Here is a 20,860-nt window from a genome sequence, read left to right as displayed (position 1 = left end):
GGGGTGGCTTTTCCTTTGACACCAGAAAACAATTCCTGCATCGGTTCCTACCACTACTGTGCAGTCTTCTTAACTAACCTTGTTTCGCTCTGGTACTCAAATCCGTGTTGCCACTAGGTTCCTGTGGTGAGGTTTCTTTTCTTCTTTATTTTCTCTTTTACATATCTAAAAAGAAGCAATCTTCTCTGAGCAAAACGCAGGAAATGCCTCATTTCCTGTCCTCCAAACCCCTACCTCGGATGTTGTACTCCACGTAATTGTGCCCATGAAAAACATAAATGTTTTTATTTTTGAAATCTGTCACGTATTTCTTTCTTATTTAGAAAAGTAAAGTCCATGAAATGCTTTCTTCTTTGCCTCATTTGCAGAGGCTAATACTTATGATACCATGTAGATGAGTCTAGAACCATTGCATTACCTAGAAAACCAGCGCTATCTCACTGGTCCAGGAATCTAGACAAGGTTGGACAGAAAAGATTCCTCCGCCCCAGGCGCTTTACTGTAGCATAATAGTGTGTATCCTCTCTTGTCACCTAAAATAAAGAGGTTCATTTCCCACCTGGGGAGGAGAAATCTTTTTATGGAATCTGGTAGTTCTGACAAACTATTCCTGTTCTTTTTCCTCTTTTAACATTTTATATAACAACTGATTTACGGGAAAGTTACAAGAATAATATAAAGAAGTCTCATAAATTCTTAACCCAGATTATCCAATGACAACAAGTACCTTATATGCTTTGTTTCTCTCTTTGATGGATATAAAGTTAACATGTTTTTTCCTAAACAATTGAAAGTGAGTTTCAGAGAAGATGTCCCATTAATTCTAAACACTTTTCCTAACCACTGAACCTTTATAAAAATCTATAGATCTTGTTACCATATTGTCAGTCATGAAAATCCTTTATTTCATAAAGAAAAAAATAAATTGTACTCATGTCATGTCTCTTTTGTCTTTTAATCTAGAAGAGTTCCTCAATCTTTTGCTTTCATTTTATTGGCCTTTAAAAATAAGCAGGTTAGGCATTTTTTTAGAATGCCCCTCAATTTGAATGTATTTGATGTTTCCTCTAGAAGTGAGGTAGGGTCCTTCACAATTCTTCATATCAGGAAACACATAATATTGATTAGTTCTAATACTCATTATGCTAACTGTGATGAATTAAGGTACTATCAAGTTCCTCCACTGTCAACTTATCTTTTGTATTACTTATCATGTGATTTATGCAGCTCACTTATTTTGTCATTATATTTGATTATTTTGAAAGAAGTAAAGAAGAAATTTAATAGCTGAGCAGACAAACAGGAACAATTTGTCAAAGTTACAAAACTCAATGAAAGTAATCTTATCTGGGTAACAAACCTGTGTATTCTAGGTAATATGACTATACCAAACAGAAAAAATAAATCAGCCACTTAAAAATACACTTATTGAAGTAAGAGTCCAAATATAGTTTGAACATTAGATGCAACATAGTTGAAGAAGAAATTAGTGAATATGAATTTAGATCGGATGAATGCAAGGTATGTAAAATTCTATGGTAAACAAGAAAATTAGTAAACATTATTTTAATAATGACTGATATTCAGAATTGTTATTATTATACTTTATTTTATTTCCAGATTAATATGAGGGTATACACTATTATGTTACATTGTTTGCATTTGGAAAGTAACATCTGAATTGTAGTTGTTTCCTTCACCCAGGAAGTGTGCCCACTTATTGTGATATTTAGGATTTATAAAGCAGAATCAGGTATGGTTGCAGAGTTAGAATCAAATCAAATCATTCTGTGGTGTCATGATTTTGTACCAGATGACAACGAGACGTACATTGAATGCTGAGTGTTAAATCAGGTTTCCTGCGAATTCACTAGACAATTTTGTAATCAAAAACACCTTTCTTTGATACAAAAATAAATCACAAGTGTTAATCAACATTTTAATTTGTTATTGCCATTATGTTATTTACATGTTAGTGGTGAAAATGTACTAGATCGATAGTGATATTATTGTGCAGCAGGGTTATTCACTGAATTATTTCTGCAGTTACTCTACTTCACATTGGAAATAATATGTGGATGTCACTTTCACTTAAAATTAAGCATCATTTGTCTCTGCTTCTTCTTTTATATACAGACCATATTCAAGGAGTGTGTGTGTGTGTGTGTGTAAGACATGTGGAAATTAAAATTAAAATACTCCACTTACAATAGCAGCAAAAACTTTAAAGTCTAAGAATAAGTCTAAGCAAAAGATGTGCAAGAAATCTATATTAAAAGTACAAAATGTTATTGGTGGAAATTAAATGAAGGAAGCAAAAGAAATTGATATATTTATGCTTTGGAAGATTTAATTTTGTCACAATGAAAACTATTTCCAAATTGAACAATAGATTACTTGGAATCGCAACCTCTGAGTCCGTATTTAGTAAAGATTGACTTAAGGCTTCAAAAATATGTTTAGAATGTAAAGCAGCTTAAAAAACATGAAAATATTGAAAAAGATAGCCTACATTGAAGGACTTATACAACACATATGTTAAGATTTGTTATAAACCTGTAATTTGGGTACTGTTATTGATTATTCATAGGAAAATGTCTAAGTTTTATGGGTTTTTTTTTAGTTTAATTTTTATTTTAAATGGATACCACACAGGTGTCATTCCTGTGACAGGTCTTCACTCCTGTGATATCAACTTGGCTGCTGTATGTCAGGATTGTCCCCAAGAGATATTCTTGTGGAAAATTTGTAGGGAGAAAGATAAGTAGAGGCCATTCCATAGCACATGTGACTCAACTGCTAACTTATCTTGTTATGAGGTGGCAATTGTGCCTGCAATAGCCCCACACCTTCCCCTGAGTCCTCCTTCAGCCTTGAAATTCCTGAAAGAAATGTCTGTATTTATTTATGTATTTTTTTTTTTTTGAGACAGAATCTCAAGCTGCTGCCCTGGGTAGAGTGTGGTGGCGTCACAGCTCACAGCAACCTCCAACTCTTGGGCTCAAGTGATTCTCTTTCCTCAGCCTCCCAAGTAGCTGGGACTATAGGCACTCACCACAATGCCCAGCTTTTTTGGCTGTAGTTGTCATTGTTGTTTGGCGGGCTGGACTAGATTTGAACACCCTAGCTCTGGTGTATGTGACTGGCACCCTAGCCGCTTGAGCTATAGGCACCGAGTTAAATGTTTGTATTTAGCGTCAAGCAAAGAGCCCTGTATTCTACTGGACACCTACACCACTGTGGTCAGAGATTACAAGAGCTGACACAGATTCCTGTTCATCCTTGTTGGGCTCCAGTTCATGCTTGTGGGTTATAGCTTGTTCTAGTCTTCCCACCTTCACATCCTTCTCCCTTTTTGACAAACTGCCTTGTGGATTTCAAGCTTCAGCATTATAAAAACTACCTACCTAACACACACACACAGATACACACATGTACACAGAGAGAGAGAGAGAGAGAGAGAGAGCAGAACTACTGGAATGGAGATAGTATCTGGGATGAAGATGGAGCCAGTGGCTACCAGTGATTTGAGTTCTCTTACTGAATCTTGTCTTAGGCATATTAAACAACTTAACCAAAACATTAAAAAACTTGAACAAACATTTTATAAAAGTGGATATCCACATGTCTAATGAACAAATTATTTTTCATAGACCCATTGGGTTACAGTTGCTGACTCTCATTATGTTGATTAGGAATAAGAGTAGTTGTAGTTTTAATTCTAGTACTTTGAGAGCCTTAGGCCAGAAGATTGCTTAAAGGCAGGAGTTTGAGACCAGCCTGAGCAAAAGCAAGACTTCACCTCTTCAAAAAATAAAAAAATCAGACTTGTATGTTGACTAGCTATTCGGGAAGTTGAGGCAGGAGAATCGCTTGAGCCCAGGAGTTCGAAATTGCAATGAGTGATGAGAATGTCAAGAAAAAGAAAAAACATAGTTGCAGTAAAGTACATATTCAAGAAGAGGATCATGGAAGATGATCAGTAAACACAGCTTAAAGGAAAGGATGATATCCCATTAGTATGTACAAGTCAGATTGGTGGACTTAAAATGATCACTTCTAGGACTTCTGTTTTTCCTCATTGTAGAGTGACAGAGAACCAGCCTTACCTTCCCACCTTGAACAACTAGAAAATTGAACAAAGCATATAAAATAATGTTTTTCAGACAGTACACAATATGCAGTGAGTAATTTTGATACCCAAGAGAAGGGAAACAAATAAGAAAGAAATTGCCCCAGTTTACTGCCTGGAGGCAGGTCAAGATGTATATTTCATAATGTTAAAGAGATTAATACACCAAAAGGACACAACAATTCTACATATGTATGCATGTACCTAATACCAGTGCTTTAAAATACATGTAGGAAGACCTCATAAACTGCCAAGAGAAATAGAAAAATTAAGTAAATATTGTTGAACATTTCAACATTTATCTCTCAGTAACTGATAGAATACAAAAATCAACAGACATATAGAAAACTTGAATATTACTAAACTTGACCTAATTAACACTTATACCAATAGAAAATAATCTTCTCAATAACAGCAGAATACATTCTTTTCAAGTGTACATAGAATACTTAACAAAACAGACTATAATGGGGCTATAAAACACATCTCATTAAGTTTAAAAGAATTTAAATCATAGAAACTATATTCTCTGGCCACAGTAGAATTAAGCCAGATATATGTAATAGAAATTAAACAAAATAACTTACAGACCAAATCTTGGTCTGTATTGGTCCCAATACACATGGGAAATGTAAATTGTTTTGAACTAAATGAAAATGAAATACAGCAAAATATCTGGGATACAGCTAAAGCTTTGCACAGAGGGAAAATTATAGCAAAAAGATGCTTATATTATGAAAGAAAAAAGAGTTACGTAAACTATCTATATTTTCGCCATATGAAACTAGAAGAAGAACAAATTAAATTCAAAGTAAGCAGAAAGGGATAAATATTAAATAAAAGAGCAAAATGCAATAAAAATAAAAAACAATAGAGAAAAGTCAAGTCATGAAATCCAAACTCTAGTTCTTTGAAAAGATGAATAATATTGATAAATGTCTACCCAAACTGATGGTCATGCAGCAAGGCCTCTCATCCCAGGGCTCTTGACTGTCCAGGCAGCACAAGAAGTTAACTTTTTTTTAAAAAAAATCAAACCCTCTTTCAACCTGAAGATTTGCATTCAAATTAGAAGGCCAGTTTTCTTGCACATAGACAATGTTTATCCCTATTTGTGCTCTTTCATGTCTCTAACTTCCAAAAAATAAATAATTTTTTTAAAGCTCACTATAAAACGATGGACTAGAAATCCATTGGGGCCTCCTCACAAGTTTGAATCCTGCCGTCTATGGGCGCCTAAAATTTGGACAATAAACAATCAAGAATTGGCAGAAAGAAGAAATCAAAACAAGTCACGTTGTGTGAAGTTCCCAGCTAAACTCAGCCCAGGACAGATTTCCACAGTAAGGGATGCATCTCCACCACAAAAGAGGATGGAGTCTGACTTAAATGCGTAGAGCAAATTCAAGATGGCCACAGGTTGTAATTGAGGAAAAGAGAATTCCCTTCCGCAAATCAAGATTCAGTCAAGTTCAAGCCATAATAGATGCCTTCCTCCACTTGAGCTTGATGTCAATTTTGAGATACTACCTCTCTAGGAGGAAGATATTTGACTCAGTAACTCTTGAAGTGATCTGCCAACAAAGGTAACACCGCGCAGAACTACAGTGTTCAGGAGCTTGATGTCAATTTTGAGATACTACCTATCTAGGAGGAAGATATTTGACTCAGTAACTCTTGAAGTGATCTGCCAACAAAGGTAACACCGCGCAGAAGTACAGTGTTCAGGGGCAAACGTACAACTACTTAAGGGCAACTGAGACTTACAGGTAGAGGCTAAAACCGTAGTCGGCAGGATTCGAACCTGCGCGGGGAAACCCCAATGGATTTCAAGTCCATCGCCTTAACCACTCGGCCACGACTACCTGATTGATAACCTTCTTTCTTAAAGCCTTTGAAGATATGAGGACTGGGCTCAGTTTGAGTGGTGGAGTTGATATTGTAATGAAGATATTTTGGTGTATGGACACCAAGTTCGTTGACAGAGAAATTTCCTAAGTGCATTAAGAACTTCTAGATCTTAAATGAAAGAAGTCATCCATAGTAGATTGAAATTCAGTCGAGGTGGGTGGTAGTCAAAGGAGCATTCCGAGAAAAAAGATTTGAATTTTCTCTGCCCTCCCCCCTCCACTTGCTAATCACTGTAGAAGCGCCTGTTTACAGCTATTTGCGACAGATCCGCAGAAACGGAGTTGGGAGCTGAGGGTGGCCCTAATAGCTTCAGATCTACAAGTGCCAAGGGCACAAGAAACTGATTGAAAGCGAAGTTAGAAAATCAGAAACCTTGGAGAAACCTCGCGCTTGCTTTCAGTGTTGAATACTAAACCAGAAATATCTTCGACGGCTTTGCCCTTTCCCTGACTTAAGGGACTCGGATTAGAGCAGAGGCGTGGGATGAAAGGAGGTGGAGAGAATCCAGTCCTCCTACACCCTCCTAAAAGAAAGACCCGGAGAAGGTCTCCCCCTTAGGCAAAGCTCACTCCTTTTAGCCTTCTCCCAAGAGGGAAGGCGGCAATCCCAAGAGCCGGCGGAATATGGAGAGACTCAGTCAACAGGTTTTCCAATTTTCCAGCTTGAGGACATTCTTTCTTCCACCTAACACCCAAGAGCCTGTGTATGCCAGACTAAATCTACTATTACGTTTGCACATACATAACCTTTAAAAATTTGGATTATTTCCTTAATAATCCGATTATTAATACGTATCATTATCATTTTTCTGGGTTTAAAGAATATTAATTCAGGGAAACGCTATAGACTCTGGGTTTTATTGTTTGTTTGTTTAAAAAGGATCTCAGGGATTATAGCATCAGAATTCTGGTAATTGAAGTTTTTCCACAAAGCACCATCTTCAGACAAACTTTCAGATACAAACAGGAAAATCTCTTTCATGTCTGAGGCCCTTAAACTCTCCTGCAGTTAAAGTTCTCCTTTTCAATACTATTACTACTGTAGTGAGTTGAATTGTATTGCCCAAACAGACAAATTGAAATCCTAATCCGTACTACCTATAAGTGTAGGCTATTTGAAAACAGTCTTTGCCCGTAATCAAGATAAAATGAGGTCATAATGAATTAGGAAAAGCCCTATATCCAACAACTAGTGTCATGTACGTCCAAACCGAATAACTAAAATAACACGTGTGAGGAAGGCAGACAGTGGAGTGATGGGCGTTATAAACAAGGAATGGCAAGGATTTTCCCCAAACGCCAGAAGCTAGAAAAGAGATATAAAATAGATTCTCCCTCAAAACCTCCAGAAGAACCAACCTGGCCAACATCTTGATTTTGGATTTCTGGCCTCTAGAGTTGAGAGAGAATAAGTTTCTATTGTTTTAAGCCACTCTATTTATGATAATTTGTTAGTGCAGCCCTAGGGTGCTAATCAGCTCCCTTTCCCATATCCTTGGGACAAGATCCTTGCCTTCTTAGCACTTCTACATTTCATCATGGAAGCTCATCCTTCACTTTAGAGAACATTGTCTTAAGGAAATAATCCAAATTTTAAAAGGTCATGTATGTGCAAACAGAATAACTAAAATAACAAAAATTTGCTACAATGTGGGGGGGGGGATGATTATATAATTTAGGAAGAAATGTATGAAGCCATTTAAAACAACACCTTGGAAAAAATTGTTAGTAGCTCAGGGAAGAAGCACATGATGCAATGTTAAATGAAAAGAGGAGAATAAAAAAAGTATGTACTATATAACCTCAAATATGTAAATGTTAGCCTTATAAAAATGGGGGGTGGGTGGGAGAGAATACAACAATGTATCACTAGTGTGGTTTCTGGGTTGTGGGATTGTGTGTCATTTTTTTCTTTGTTTTTCTATGATGTGAAGCAGACATTATTACTTAAGTTTAAAAATAAAAAAATAGACATACATTTTATTGCTGGAACAAGAAAAAAGCAACGTCTATACATAAGCACTTTGATGTTACTCAGTAGTTAGACAATTTGGCCCACGTGGTCATATTGTACAAAGGGACTTCTGGTTAAAGATGGTAAGGAGGCCTAGGATTTTATTTTTACTTTCTAAAGATGCTCATATGTTGACAATAAAAGCAATTTTATTTTATTTATTTATTTAGACAGAGCCTCAAGCTATTACCCTGGGTAGAGTGCTATGGCATCATAGCTCACAGCAACCTCCAACTCCTGGGCTCAAGTGAGTCTCCTGTTTGTAATATTTTCTTTCTTTCTTTCTTTTTTTTGCAATTTTTGGCCAGGGCCAGGTTTGAACCCAACACCCTCAGTATATGGGGCCAGCTAGCACTCTACTCCTTGAGCCATGGGTGCCACCCATAATATTTTCTTAATATATTATTAATTCCCTATAATTAATATGTAATGTTATCCTATGCTTATTCCTGCTATTAATGTTTTCTGTTTTCTCTCCTATTTATTGATCAGTCCCAATTTAGGGCAATAATTTTGTCAATCTTCTCTAAATGCTTATTTCTGTCTTTGTGATGTTCTCTGTAATTTTTTTCAGTGTTTCAATCTTATCTTTTTATAAATTTTCTTCTAATATTTTAGTTTAAGTCATTGTTTTTTCCCTAAATTCCTTGGGGCAAAAACTCTTTTAACATCAAATATTAAAACTTCTTTGTTTTAATATGTGCATTTGGAACTATACATTAGACTTTGGGTACAGTTTAGCTGCATCATGTAATTTTGGATAGATTTGATTTTGATTATCATTCATTTTAGCTGAATGTGATTTCTTTGACTATGGCATTAAAATAGTGTTGCTTCCCCTAGTAGTTGATGTGTTTTAGCATACAAGATGTGACAATTAAGTTCACAAACTAATTCTAGAAAAAGTGCTTTGAAGGGTAGGCTAGATGTTGGCATTGGTGCATAGCTTCCCCAGAGGAGTACTTCAAACATGACTATACTGATATTCAGCAGTGAGTTGTATAGTGTTTTCTTAGGGTTTATGAACTTAATTGTCTGACCTCGTATAACAGTATTTGTAAAACTTGTCTGATTAAGGAGTTGTATCCAGATTGAATGAAGAATTTTTTTAACAATTTTAACCAGGAAAACCACCCTATTTAAAGAAATATGTAATATATTTGAACAAATATTTCATCAAAAACTTTAGGTAAATAAATATTAAATAATCCCATGGGGGTGGGGAATAGTGTTGCTTCTTCAAGTAGTATCATTTGGGGATTTTCCATTTTATTTCTGTTATTGATTTTATTTTCATTGTATATATTCTGTGTCACTTCAATTCCTTTAATTTTTTAGAACTTGCATTAGGCCCACCAATATCTAAAAATATGCAGATCAACACTTAAAAATCAGTAGCATTTCTAAATAAAGTAATAACCTAGCTGAAAAAGAAATAAAGAAAACAATTCCATTCGCGATAACATTATGAAAAAGAAATCAAAATACTTAGGAATAAATGTAACCAAGGGGGTAAAAGATTTGTACACTGGAAGTTATAATACATTGATAATAGAAATTAAAGAAGATATACGTCAATGAAAAAAGGAATCCTATATTCATGAATTGAAAGAATTAATATTGTTAAAATGTCCATACTACCCAAAGCAAAATGCAGACTTAACACAATTCCTATAGCAATTTACTGGCATACTTCACAGAAATAGAAAAAATAATCCTAAAGTGTTTTTGGAACTACAGGAAAAACAAATTCAAATAGCCACAGCAGTACTGAGAAAGAAAAACAAAGTTGGAGGCAGCATACTTCCTGACGTAAAACTGTATTACAAAGCTGTAGTAACCAAAACATAATATTCTGGTAACTGCATAAACGTATTGGCATAAAAACAGAAATATAGACCAATGGAAAAGAATAGACAGCCCAGAAATAAATACCAAGATATATTGTCAACTAACTTTTGACAAGGACATGAAAAGGACACAATGTAAAAAGGATAGTCTCTTTAATAAATAGTGCTTAGAAAACTGAATTTCTGTATACACAAAAGAATGAAATTAGATCCTTATGTATATCATATACAAAAAGCAACTCAAAATGAATAAAAGACCTACATACAGGACCTGAAACCATAAAGTTTCAGGAAAAGAACACAGGGAAAAATCTTTTGACATTGGCCTTAGCAATAATTTTTTGGATATACCATGAAAAACTCAGACTACAAAAGCAAAAATAAATGAATGGGACTACATCAAACTAAAAGCTTATGCCAAAGAAAACAACCAATGAAATTAAAAGCCAACCTATAGACTGGGAAGAAATATTTGCAAACTACATGTCTAATAAGGGATTAATATTGATCCCCCACACTTGATCTTAACCAAAAGGCTGAGAAGCGATGGGGAGTTAATCCAAAATTTATTTTATTTTTTTGAGACAGAGCCTCAAGCTGTCGCCCTGGGTAGAGTGCTGTGGCATTACAGCTCATAGCAACCTCTAGCTTCTGGGCTCAAGAGAGTCTCCTGCCTCCGCGCCTCCCAAGTAGCTGGGACTACAGACACCCGCCACAATGCCTAGCTATTTTTTGGTTGCAGCCATCATTTTTGTTTGGCGGGCCTGGGCTGGATTCAAACCCAACACCTTAGGTGTATGTGGCTAGTGCCTTAGCCACTTGAGCCACAGGCGCTGAGCCACAAAAGCAATTTTAAAATGTGTAAACTAACAGTAATGAAGAGAAAATAAAAGTAAATTTCTTTTTATATTTCTATTTCTTATTATCTGATAGTAAGAAATATCGTTTGCTTCCCAAATTAGAGTAACTTCATGCAATGAGGATTTATCTTTATGGTGCGAGAATCCATTGTAGATTTTTGTGTCAGAAAAAATGGAAAACTGTTTTTGTTTCTGTGATAATTCAGGGACCCAGTCCCCTTCTACCTTATGGGTTTGCTATCCACTAAAGCCTGGTAGAAAGCACATTTCTTAAAGACCCAGAGGAAAACACGGTACTTGCATTCATAATCAAATGATTACACAGAAAGCTAATCATATAGTCACACTGAGATGTAAGGAGTCTTGGTAAATACAAACACTGACTGGGTAGATTGTTCTGGTACAAATAACACTGTACTATGGAAGAAGGGATGAATTTAGGTAGATACCACACTTATCAACAAAATTTGAGAGATAGAAAGGAGTTGGATAAATAATAACCAGTGAAGTGGATAAAGCTGAAACGTGTTTACAAGGTAGGAAGCAAACAGCATTAAAGTTGAAATCACAGCATCTTGGAAAGCCTTAGGAATAGGAAGTACTATGTAAACACAGGCTCATTAGTCTGGACTGCCCTTCTTTCACAGAGGTGGAAGATAGGAGGTTTATTTGGGGGCTAAACTGCTCCAAAGATGCACGGGACACCAAGTACAGTGGAAGGTGGGGAGTAAAGGGCATATTAAATATTGGGAGGTTGAATGAAAGGCTGTTTAGGAGACCAGCCTCCAGCTCCTTTTCTGAACTTATTTCAGAAAGTTTGGGCAGCTAAACTTACAATGCCTCTGGCCCTAAATGTACAGAAGTATGAAAGATTCCTCTCTCCAAGAAAACTGAGTGTCATAGGAAAACCAACTCATATAGAGAGAGATATCAGGAGCCCTGATAAAAATGGCCTGTTGTGCATAATCATTTTAGAATGGGCCCACTGATTGACATAACATGCCCATAGTACCAGTTAGGCTTTGGTGTCTACCTCCTAAGCATAATTAAATTATAAAATGCCTCCAGAAATCAGAGTTAAAATAGATACCAAACCAAACAAATGAAAGAAAGAGAATTTGGTGGACATATAGATGAATAGGTAACAAAAGCAAAAAACAAACAAAGAAACAGAAACCCAGAAAAATAGCCCTATTTTTAATATTCTTGGAAAAATAAAACATTTTGTATGGATGAGAATAATAAGATGTTCTTATTTTCAAAAGAGAATTAAAAGAACAAGAATCCTTGGAAAAAGCAAATACAGTGATAGAAAAAAATGTAATAGATGGGTTGGAAGATAAAGTTCACAAAATTTCCCATAAAAAAGAGAAAAAAGAAAGATAGAAAACAGGAGAATATAAGATAAGAAAATTAGAACACCAGTCTAGAAGGTCCAACATCTAATTGAAAGAATTCCATGAAAAGACAATAGAGGGAATAGAAGAGGCAGGGAGAATTATTAAGGAACACAAAAAACTTCTCAAACCTACAATTTCTGTTATTGCCCAGTACAATGAACAACAACAAAAAGACCAAGAATTACCCAGAGAGTGCCTATTTAAGAATAGCATTTACATTCATTACCATACTGACAAATAGACAATAGGGGAGCTCACCAAATTCTTTTTTTTTAGAGATAGAGTCTCACTTTGTTGCCCTCCGCAGAGTGCTGTGGCGTCACAGCTCACAGCAACCTCCAGCTCTTGGGCTTAGACGATTCTCTTGCCTCAGCCTCTGGAGTAGCTGGGACTTCAGGCACCCATCACAGAGCCCGGCTATTTTTTTTGTTGCAGTTTGGCAGAGGCCAGGTTCAAATAGGCCGCAGGTGCCACCCTGAGCTCACCAAATTCTAAGATAAAATTATTTCCACAGTGGAAAGCCCTATCTAACCAAATTAAATCATTTATAACATTAGAATAACTAAGCATATTTTCAGAAATTTTGGAGGGGGGACTAAGCAGGAAATGGAAACTCACAAGGGCTTAAATCTGAGAGTCTTTTATGCAGGGAATTGGTTACAGAGAGGGTGGAAGATCAAAAAAGCCAACTGAGGAAAACAAGGCAATGTAGAAATCAGAACCCAACGATGACATTTCCCTCTTGAGCAACTATGTCTGGCAGGATCTGGAATCACAGAGAAGAAAGAACTGCTGCCAGGGATGCTGTGGGAAAAGGGAGGAAAAGCCAGAAAGACCCTGATTTCTTTCTTCCCTTACCCCTAATATTCCTTTAGTTCCTTCTGCGTAGTATTGGCAGAACTCAGGTAACTGTCAGCTGTCATCAGTGAAATCTGGGAAAAGCAGGGGCAAAGGCTAAGCACTTACACTACAGAGATGATCAAGGAAAGGCCCAGGGATGTATCTGAGTGCAAACAAGCTCCACATTGCCAAATGTAAAGTCTCAAAAAATTTTCTCTCTTCTCTCAGGAAATTATTGGAAAATATTCTGCTCCCAAATTAGAGAATAAATCAAGAAATTTGTGACTCCACATAAAGGGGATTCAACACAGTAGAGAAGTAAAGAGATTCTTCAGCAGATGGAGAAGTGTTAGCATGATAGCTGTAAATACTACTAAATACTTTAGTAGTATTATGCTTAATTTCTACTTACAAAATTTGATTCTTATTATAAATAAGGTTATGTAATACAGAGAAGAATATCAAATACAGAACATTCTTAGACTTCCATGGGCTCCATAGACTTCAGGTGTTCATGAGCACCCTGGTTATTCATGGAGAATAGCCAGTCTAGACTGAACAAGTTAGAAAAAAGAAACTGAAACATGTTTGACCAAATTCTGAATTTTGCAGTCCTGGAGGAGAGTTTGGGGATGAATTTTTCTTAGAAACACAAAAAGGAAGCAAATAAACGCAAGAGGCAAAAATCAAATCAGAATAAATGAGAAGGAAAATATAATTGTAGAATACAAGGTGATTCAGCTGTGAACAATATTTATGTGGATATAATAATAAGGAACACTAATTGGATGTCATACTGTGGTACAAATATATTGAAAAGATGGGGGTAGAAAAGTGTGTGTGTTAGATTATGCAGAAGAGCTAAACAATTTTTAGTTCAGAGAGGGAAATCTTTTTGTTTGTATCTGCTAAGACAATAGGAGGATATGGGGTGATACTCAAAGTAGAATATTTAAGGATAATTTGTTTGATTACTTAAAAATAAATGGGCAGCATGCAAGGAAACAAGAGTAATACGGTCACCTAATACTGCACTACTGTTATTAAGCATCAGTGGGTTGGCTGCCCCCATGCACAGTACCATGCAACATGTCTTTGAGAAAAATAACTTTATTGCAAGTTGACTAGCAAGAAGAAAGGAGGAAATGCTTCAATCTATCTCCCCAAGCTGGGGCTGAGTTGAATTTTATAAACATAGGGTAATGAGGAGTGATATGATTGGATATTGTCATAGGGTATGACCCCCAGGAGGTCTGCTCTGACTGGACCATGTCATGGTGTGATGCCAGAGCTTGATCTGATTGGATTCTGGATCCTGCCTTTGATGTCTGCGTCTGACTTCAGTTCCGTGATTCCTGGGTCTGAGCACTCACGTTTCACCTATAGATGCACACTTGGTTCATCTGTGTATGCATAGGTTATGTGACTTTCAACCTGGTGATCTATAACAACTGAAAACCAACTCACAGCTCTTTGTTACGTCAAAAGTTGAACCAGATTGTTCTTGTGTGATTACACTAAGGAATATTCATGTACACTATCCTTGAACATGAAGAGTGTAAGTTGGAACCTGAGGACTTGTAGCTCTTTGGAGAGGGCTGTTTAGAGGGGATTCCTGGCATGTGTGGGTACATATCCTGGAGGATTCAGACAACAGCCAAGAGAATCAAAGCATAAATATACAATCAAAGCATAAATATACCTCACTCTTCATCTTCCCTCTACATCTCATGGTATTCCCTTGGCCAAACTCAACCAGAAGCCAGAGGACAGTTTACCATTGAAGAAACTAAAACACAGGGAGATTAAGTTCCCTGTCAATGGAATTAGAACAAGGAGGTGAAATCAACTGGACAATTGCCTCTAGGAAACCTGAATTCTATTTAGGAAGAATTTGGGGCAGGAAAATGCTATGCCTTTTTTTTTGGTTGTCTTGGTTGTTTTTTGAAAAATAGTCTTTGTCCGGGTCGCGCCTGTGGCTCAGTGGGTAGGGCTCCGACCCCATATACCGAGGGTAGCAGATTCTAACCCGGCCCTGGCCAAACTGCAACAAAAAATAGCTGGGCGTTGTGGCGGGTGACTATAGTGCCAGCTACTCAGAAGGCTGAGGCAAGACAATCGCTTAAGCCCAGGAGTTGGAGGTTGCTGTGAGCTGTGATGCCATAGTACTCTACCGAGGGTGATAAAGTGAAACTCTTTCTCTAAAAAAGAAAAAGAAAAGAAAAATAGTCCTTGTCAAACCATTTGGCTTTTAAAACTGTATGTTGTACAAATTTATTATTATCCTAATAATGGTACAAGAAATAGTTTGGGGACTAAATTATATAGTTGGTTCAAAACCAACTATAATGATGAGAGTTGTGGCTAGAAAAAACTTCCTTTCTGATGGTCAGGTTTAAAAATTACCATAGTTATTAATGAATAAGTGTACACATTGAATTTTTTTTTTGAAGAGTATTCTTTTCTTGTTTGAACAGTACATAATCAGCGCTAAACCGAAACCATTAAAAGAACAGAAACAAATTGTCTCAGTATAGGCCCAATTACCCTGTAATAAAAATGCGACTGTTCCTCTGAGTTCTGTTTGACCTAATTATGTTTTGAGTCAAGTCTCCCTAAACTGCACCTTAAGAGCCCTTGGAGAACTGGTTTAGCCAGTACCTCAGCTTCAGTTGTGGGTGCAATTGACCTAATTTACCAGACCAAGATTAATGAAATGTTCAGCCACAATTAAAAGATAATTTTACTTTAGTAGTATAGTGCTTAATTTCTACTTACAAAATTTGTTTCTTATTAGTTAAAAATAAGGTTATGTAATAGAAAGAATATCAAATAAAGAAGATTCTTAGACTTCTAGGGGCTCCACAGACTTCAGGTGTCCATGAGCACCCTAAGATAATTTTCAAAATGTTGTGTGTATATATTTAGGGCATCTTTCTAGGAAAGGGGTTTCGTGGATTTTATTCAACATGACCTGTAATCCAGAGTAAAAATAAGTATGGTGCATATCTTGGGTCTAATGGCGTGTTAATATTGGGAATTGGAGGGAGAAGGATTTTCCAGCAGCACTTTGTTTTTTGGGAAATGAAATGCTGTTGAGGAAATATGAAGACTCCAAATCCATTTCCACAAGCTAGTACCAGTAGCTCCTGATATGGAACCAACTTCAGTCTTGCAGGGAACAGAGCAATGCTGTTATACTTCCAGATGGGTTCAAGCACAGTTGGAATTTCCCATGTTCCCTAACATCACCCATGTTGCTCCCTTATGTTTACATTTCAAAGCTAACATTTGTGCCCCTAAAGCAAACAACCTTGAAGCACTGTCCTACACCATGTTCTGTTTGTCATCCAACTTTTTCTCAGTGTTTCTTTTACTTTCATCATGATATTGTTGCCCAGACAACCAGTCTACAGAGTCTGGCCCCATCTCTTGTATAGTATGTGAAAAAGTTTGGGCCAACGCTCCTTTCTAAATAGCATTTTCATTTCCAGCCCAAACTCAAACATCTAGTTTTTATTCCTATTTTAGCTTCTCAGTTTCTCTAGGTTGTTAGCTTCCAGTCATCTGCAGTTTTCCCCAACTCTCCCTCTGCAGGTATTATTTCATTCACAGTTTTTGGTCAGCATCCCATCACTGTAAACCAAAATCTCCTTGACCAGGGCCAGTGCTTGATGTCCTATTCAATTCTGTGTCCATATAACTGAGCACAGGTCTTGACATGGTACAAAAATTTTTCCTTCCTAAATTTAAGTCTGTATACTCCTAGGACAATTGTAGGCTATGCAAGCTAGTCACTGGGTCTGATATCATGGCTTGTTAGCAAAAAGAGGAGGGGATTTTACCAGTGCACATTGTGCAACAGAGTTCTGAATTCACTTTAAAGAAATGACTTCATTTAATTAGAAAGAGTTCTGTATACCCCTCTCCACACACAGTTTCTCTTATTATTAAAATATTACATTAGTATGGTAAATTTGTTAGAAATAAGGGAAAAATATGTGTTATCATCAACTAAAGGGAAGGTGTTTTTTTTTTTTTTTTAGTTTTAGTTTTTACCTAATTTTCTTTTTCTATTCCAGAATTCTATTCAGAATTCCACATTACATTTAGTCATCTCTTGGCCATGGCAGTTTCTCAGACTTGTCTTGATTTTGATGATCTTGACAGTTTTAAAGAGTACTGGTCAGGTATTTTATAGAATATCCCTCAATTGGGACTTATCTGACATTTTTCTCATAATTAGATTGAGATTGTTGGTTTTAGGAAGGAATGTAATAACCGAGCCCCCAGCCCCAAACCCCCAGGACTAGTAAGAAAGGCAACAAACTTCTTGTACTTGTAAAAGAAATTGCTTTTAGCTTCAGCCCCCTACAAGGGAGGGGAAGTTGAGTTCTGGGAAGAAGCTTAAGGGAATGAGGGGAAGGAAGGGAGGGCCACGATTCCAAATTAATCCCGCTGTTACCCAATTTGTACCCCTGAACTATGAGTTTAGGTTACCATGTACTTCCATCCTGAACTGTGTAAAGCCTCATGACAGACCCCATCTTATGATCATAAAGTAATGTACTTGTGATATATCTTGTGATTATGAACCCATGTGTACCCCCACCTAGTAACCCCCTGCTTTAACCGCTATGATTGGCTTCTGTATTACGCTAGCTTGCTGAGCATGGTATAAAAGAGCCCTTCACCTGCCACTCGAGGCTGCTGCACGCCATCTTGGTGTCTCAGCCCATTTGCAGATGTACCAAATTATTAATAAATTTCTATTGCTTAATTAGACCTGAAGTGGGGTCCATCTCTCTCTCGCATTTGCCATTTCACTTCAGGAAGACCATAGAGGTAAAGCACTACTTTTATCACATTATATCAAGGCTATGCACTATCAACATGGTTCATGACACTGATGCTGACCTTGCTGACCTAACTGAGGTAGCATTTGTCAGATTTCCCCATTGCTTGCTCCTCTGCCCTCACCTTCTGTACAATGCTCTTTGTACACTGTACAATAAAGTGCCCGATAGCTAAGCCCATAGCTAAGAATTAGGAAGCTATGTGATTTGGAATTGTTCTACCCAGGAATTTCCTGGAAATACTGAGATTGTTTCCACATGTAGGAAGCTGTTGGTACCAGGTCTTAAGAATTGATTTGAAGTCTCCATGTTCACTTATAGGCATTCTATTTGTTTTACAAATGTCTCTTCTATCCTCAATACTTCATAAAATCCACAAGGAACCATAAATATTTACTTTCCACTTTGAGTTATAAATTCAACATTGTTTTATTTATTGTTGCTCAAATTTTTTCAGCTTTGGCCATTGTAGGCAGATGTTTTTACATTTTATTTTTTCAGAGCGCCCAGAAGAAACCCTAGCTCTTAGAAATGCTTGTTATAAATGTGTTACATGGACGTGAAGTTTTTCAAAAGCCTGCAGTGGGCCACAACTATTTTGAAAATGCTTACAATATTCGTATTTCCTGTTTCTGAGGCTCCTAGAGATCACCTTTATTTATCCCCCTTGGCCAGAGGGTCTGATTCTGTCTTGTTTTCTTGTTGTTGGAGGACGATGGAGCCGATGAGATACATGCCGATGTTCTTTTTGTCGTTCCTCTCACCGCTGTCACTCATGTCACAGAGCACAAGGTCCTGCCAGCAGAAACCAATTTTAATCTGGTAGTGACAACGATGCTTCATTCAAGCAGGAAAGATTTATGTCCCTGGCATCAGACGTGTTTATTCAAGTAAATGTTTGGGCAGAATGCCTATACCTCTTCTGAGATCATATTGAGAAGGTTCAAATTCCGAGATTATTTACTCTTTTTCCTCCTCCTTCCTGCAATTATTTATTTTATTTTATTTTATTTACTCATCCATTTTTTTTTCAGGCAGAATTTCACTCTGTTGCCCTGGATTGAGTGCCATGGTGTCATACCTCTCAGGAACCTCAAACTCTTGGACTCAGGTGATCCTCTTGCCTCAGCCTCCCAAGTAGCTGGACTACAGGCACCTACCACAACGCCCGGTGAATTTCTCTATTTTTAGTAGATACGGGTCTCTCTCTTGCTGTGGCTGATCTCCTTAGCTCAGGCAATATACCCTCGTCAGCTTCGCACAATTATTTATTCTTGTTAAAGGTTCTCTGCTTCCCTCCCCAGTCCTTCGCTTTGACAATCGCTTTTGTCTCCTGTGGTTTCCTGTGGTTGCTGTAGCGGCAAAGAACAGTTCTGGACAAGTCATGTCCCGTTCTGACACCAGGAAATCTTTACTGCTGAAGAATTTGGGAGAGGCTCAGTTATTACCTGTAAGGGAGACCAAAGCAACAAACGCTATATTGTTGCCAAGCTTTGCATTCTAGCTTTTTATAGTGTTTTACCCCTGGTGTCCTCAAGGTGGAGCCTTTCCGGGATGCAGAAAGCATCTTTTCGTGTCCCTCCCCGGCCCAGGTTACGCCATAGTCAGCACCGGTTGGCGTGCTGCCTCAAAACAAGTCATCCACTATTTACAAGTCACAGAATTAAACTTTCAAAAGTGTCCCTAGTGTCAGAAGGAGAGAATGCGAAACAAACGCTCGGGAGGCAGAGAGCCTTGTTCTTCCAATAATGCAATCTGTTAGCTCAGCTCGACTAATGCCACGTTAGAGCCTCCCGGCCCCTGCGTCGGGGCAGCCTGGCTGAGGCTGAAAGTCCCAAGGGCTGCAGAAGGCAGAGGGGCGATAACAGGCTGGGGAGGCACGGACCTACCTTCTTTGTCCTTAGAAACTGATTAGCTCTTGGGTTTTGTATTAAACAGCCCTGTGCGCGAGACAAGAGGAAAGTGTACCGTGGTAGCAGGTAACGGAAATCAGAGTACAAACTTAGGCTTTAAAAAAGACAACAGGAGTTTACAAATGGAGATATATCCCATCAGGAAGGAACAGTAAGAAGGCGGTGCACTGTGAGGTTCCATGGTGTAATGGTTAGCACTCTGGACTCTGAATCCAGCGATCCGAGTTCAAATCTCGGTGGAACCTAGGTTTGTTTTCACTGTTCATAAACTTCATCTTTTAATAATTGGTATGGTATTTCCAGTTCACATGAATCTAATGTGGCACAGCTTCGGTGTGGGTCCCACTAACTCCCTGCTGTGTCATTATTCTTACCTTCTCCACCCTAACCCCCCCCCATGGATATTCTGATACAGATGATTTTGAGTTAAGGTGAACTTTTTTACTGATTTATTGCTTTATAAAATGTAGTGAACTCACTTTATGTTGGAGAGAAACGACCTGACGGATTTGAAGGAGATTAAAGATCCTCATGGATATATGTATCTTTTTGCTCAGAGATAATGAGGCTTTGTACTACGTAATGCTTATCTGTTACAAATCACGTCTTCCAATGAAAAATAAAAATTTGTGAAAATGCATTTGTACTTTAAATAAAGAATTGCTAGAACTCTCAATATTTGAACACTGCTGGATTCGTCACATAAAAACTTGAAACACTGTGTACAGAATAAGTAAATATACAGATACATCTTCAAACTTATGTTAGAACCACGTGGTGTTCTCTTGGTCTTGTTTATGACATTAACCCACTACACAAAATTGTTGTTTATGTTCAAAATGTCCCATAGAAATCTTAGATAGAACTTTAAAATTGTATTCTAAGATATCACTGTAATCATTTTACTTTCATAAAACTGTCTCCTATTGCAAGTTAGTTTATTTTCTGGTAAATGTCTGGCTTTTTCATAACTTAAGGCAGACGTCCTCAAACTATGGCCGGCAGGCCACATGCAGCCCGCCGGGTGTTTTTGCCGCCACTGCCTATCCTGCTTAGCAGCCGACTCATCCAGGAGCCTGCAGTCC

General features: G+C 37.4%; 2 non-coding genes across 2 annotated transcripts; one reads left to right on the top strand and one right to left on the bottom strand.

The window, feature by feature from the left end:
* Window positions 1-5,915: 5,915 nt before the first annotated feature.
* TRNAS-UGA lies at window positions 5,916-5,997 on the bottom strand. The gene has a single exon. It is a non-coding gene; the product is annotated as a tRNA-Ser (tRNA).
* Window positions 5,998-19,948: 13,951 nt separating this feature from the next.
* On the top strand, window positions 19,949-20,020 carry TRNAQ-CUG. The gene has a single exon. It is a non-coding gene; the product is annotated as a tRNA-Gln (tRNA).
* Window positions 20,021-20,860: the final 840 nt, after the last annotated feature.

This window comes from Otolemur garnettii, unplaced genomic scaffold, assembly GCF_000181295.1.
Source record: "Otolemur garnettii isolate 467f Iridium unplaced genomic scaffold, OtoGar3 scaffold00223, whole genome shotgun sequence".
Classification (NCBI taxonomy): Eukaryota; Metazoa; Chordata; class Mammalia; order Primates; family Galagidae; genus Otolemur; species Otolemur garnettii.
This window is presented reverse-complemented; position numbering and strand designations above follow the sequence as displayed.